General features: G+C 37.0%; 1 non-coding gene across 1 annotated transcript; it reads right to left on the bottom strand.

The window, feature by feature from the left end:
• Positions 1-2750: 2750 nt before the first annotated feature.
• Positions 2751-2857, bottom strand: LOC114404241. The gene has a single exon (XR_003664867.1). It is a non-coding gene; the product is annotated as a small nucleolar RNA R71 (small nucleolar RNA).
• Positions 2858-3673: the final 816 nt, after the last annotated feature.

Here is a 3673-nt window from a genome sequence, read left to right as displayed (position 1 = left end):
GGGTAGAGGGTGTTGCACTGGTTACCCTCCTTCGCGTTAGTCTTCTTTTCCTTCTAACACATTTCTGCGATGTATTTCAGTTTTTTCATTTATCGTTCTGCGAAACTGGTTTCATATCTTCATTTTCTCCTTTTATTCTCGTTGCAGACATTCTTTTTTAGTGTTTATATTGAAATTGCACATTTATTTGGTTAGCTTTTGTGAGAAGGCTATTAGTGGCGAGAGAGAATTTGTTCTTGGAAGATGTTAGCGATTCACCGAAGTCCAAACACATGGAATGTGCGAGTAATGTTGTGGATGATTGATGTGCCATTATTTTCTCCTATTTCTTAACCCTTTTTTGCACCATTTTAAGTACTGATTAGTCTTAATTGTCAAATTAATTAGGCAATTTTATTATTTGGGCCCATTCAGCTAATTTGATGTTTTTAATCTAATTTCATGAATTAATGAAGCATTGGGCTTGAATCCAGAATTGGGCTTGGACTTGAAGAGGACAAACTCTTTTATTCTACAAAATTAGATCTTATCTTATCTTGATATTATTTAGATTTGATCTCATCTAGATATTATTTCATCTAGATCTTATCTTATCTAGATTTGATTGTATTTTATTTATGGGCTTGGATTTAAAACATATTTGTAAGTTTTGGGGCTGGAAAACTATATAACAGCACCAAGGTTCTAGTTTAGCCCTCTCTTATCTCTCTCCCTCTCTTCTCTTTCTCCTTTATTTTCGTTTTTTGCAATTCCAGTTCTGACTTTTTGTTTTAGCCATAAAATTTTGTTCTTCAATCTATAATTTTGTTATCTATTTGATTAATTGAAGGCTAAGTCCCCAACGTTGTTTTCTCTTGAGGATCAAGCATAGTTCTCTTTGAGGTTCTATTATTACTGTTAAATTTTGTTCAGCTTTTCCTCTTCACTAATTACTCTGAATTTTTGCTATTAATTCATGCAAGCTTAGTGCTTGATTAATTGTCTCTGTGCTTAATTTACGTTCATGCTTAATGATTGTTTATGAGTAATTGGTGTATGTGTCGCTTAATCACATAATGAATGCCTTATGTTAAATTTTGCTTAGTAATTTAATTTAGGGTTGGATTAAGTGGTTAAACTGATAAAGGATAAATTCTCGCAACCTAGGATAAGAGACTTGCTTGTGAATCAAGGGGAAGCAACGTATATTAATTCTGATATTTTCTAATTCAATTTTATTCATTGTTTAATTTACAAAAGCAAATAACCCCCCCCCCCAATTTGTTACTATTTCTTACTATCTGTTATGAACATTTGGTTTATCATTGCTCGTTGGGAAACGACCTAGGATCACTTCCTAGTTACTGCATTTTAATGTTTATTTGATTCGGGTACGACCTCGATCAAATTTGGCGCCGTTGCCGGGGAGTAGTGTCCAAAGGTTCATAATAGCTAGTGCCGTGTTAGTGTTTAATTCTTGTGTTAGTGTTAGTATTGTTTAGTACCTTGTTATTTTGTTTATTGTGTGTTCTGTTTTAGTTTTTTTGTTCAGGGCTTCCCCTGTTTCAGTTTTGGTGTTTTGCTATGAATAGTGTTTTGCGACGGATTTAGCGACCACTTTTGTTGAACTGGAAAACAACGTAGTAGTGGAAATCCCTTAGCGACGGATTTTAGAGACCACCCTTTCTAAATTAATTTGGATTTTTTGTTTTGGTGGCTATAGTTGTTATTTTTGGCTGAATTTTTTTGTGGTCACTTCTTTTGATCCATATTTTGTGGGAAAAATAGCTGGAGCCCTTAGTTTGGTCAGATTTGAAAGTTCCAAAAAAGTAGCAAATTTATTTTTGTCAAAACTTCAAACGACCATAACTTTTGCTCGAATTATCAGAATCGCAATTATTTTATATGTATTTGGGGTAGAAAAAAATTTCCCATGCCGTGGCAAGGCCGGCTAAGGTCTCCTTCTTCCAAAAATTGAGATTCTGTCAAAAGTTTTTTATTTTCCAAGTATTATTCTCTTATTTTTCTTAACTTATCATTTTTAGCTTCTATAGTTAGACTTTGAATTCTTGTTTGAAATTTTTTGTGCTATTTCTCATCATTTTATAAGGTTGCTCACAAAATTTCAAGTCATTTGGATATCATTTGAGGGTAGTTGTAGTTCAAACCTAGACTGTTACTTGCATAAGAAGGCAACTAGTTGTGCATGCTGAATATAGTGTATGACTAGAGGCAATTCATCTGACTTACAACCCTTTGATCTTGAGATAGATATGACATTTCATAGATTAGTTAGACATCATTTAATACCTTTTGAGCATCATGAGCATTCTGTTATTAGTGATTTTGAGCATTATTGTTTTGAACATTCTGATTTTGGACATTCTGAGAACATGAAACAACCTCCACCCCGTGAGAGGACTCTAAGGGAAATGGCTGCACCTGATTCCACATACGAAAGCTTGTGCATCCAATACCCTGATGAGGATGTCCCATATGTTCTTAAAATTGGACTGATCCATTTGCTTCCAAAGTTTCATGGCCTTGCAGGTGAAGACCTACATAAGCATCTGAAGGAATTCCATATTGTCTGCTCCACCATGAAACCCCCAGATGTCTAGGAGGATCACATATTTCTGAAGGGTTTTCCTCATTCTTTAGAGGGAGTAGCAAGGGACTGGCTATATTACCTTGCTCCAAGGTCTATCATGAGCTGGGATGACCTCAAGAGAGTATTCTAAGAAAAAATTTTCCCTGCTTCCAAGACCACGACCATCAGAAAAGATATTTCAGGTATTAGACAACTCAGTGGAGAAAGCTTATATGAATACTGGGAGAGATTTAAGAAACTATGTGCCAGTTGCCCTCACCACCAGATTTCTGAGCAGCTTCTCCTCCAATATTTTTATGAAGGACTCAGTAACATGGAGAGAAGTATGATAGATTCTGCCAGTGGTGGAGCCCTTGGAGACATGACCCCTGCTGAAGCCATAAATTTAATTGAGAAGATGGCTTCCAACTCCCAGCAATTCAGTGCCAGAAATGATGCTATTGTCATTAGAGGAGTGCATGAAGTAGCCATGAATTCATCTTCATCAGGTGAGACTAAGAAGCTTGAAGGTAAACTAGATGCCTTGGTTAACCTGGTAACCCAGCTGGCCATGAATCAAAAATCTGCACCTGTCGCCAGACTCTATGGTTTATGCTCCTCTGCCGACCACCACACAGACCTTTGCCCTTCTGTGCAACAATCTGAAGCAATTGAACAACCTGAAGCTTATGCTGCAAACATCTACAACAGACCTCCTCAACCTCAATAGAAAAATCAGCCACAACAGAACACTTATGACCTCTCCAGCAACAGGTACAACCCCGGGTAGAGGAATCATCCCAACCTTAGATGGTTGAGTCCTTCACAATAGCAACAACAACAACAACAACCTTATTTTCATAATGCTGCTGGCCCAAGCAGACCATACGTTCCTCCACCAATCCAACAACAACAATAGCAACAAACCCAGAAACAACAAACAGTTGAGGCTCCTCCGCAACCTTCCCTTGAAGAACTTGTGAGGCAAATAACTATGCAAAACATGCAGTTTCAACAAGAGACCAGAGCCTCCATTCAGAGCTTAACTAATCAGATGGGACAATTGACTACACAGTTAAATCAACAACAGTCCCAAAATTCTGA

The sequence above is a fragment of the Glycine soja genome, unplaced genomic scaffold (genome assembly GCF_004193775.1).
Source record: "Glycine soja cultivar W05 unplaced genomic scaffold, ASM419377v2 tig00010678_1_pilon, whole genome shotgun sequence".
NCBI lineage: Eukaryota > Viridiplantae > Streptophyta > Magnoliopsida > Fabales > Fabaceae > Glycine > Glycine soja.
Note: the sequence above shows the minus strand (reverse complement) of the source record. Positions and strands in the feature narration are given on the sequence as shown.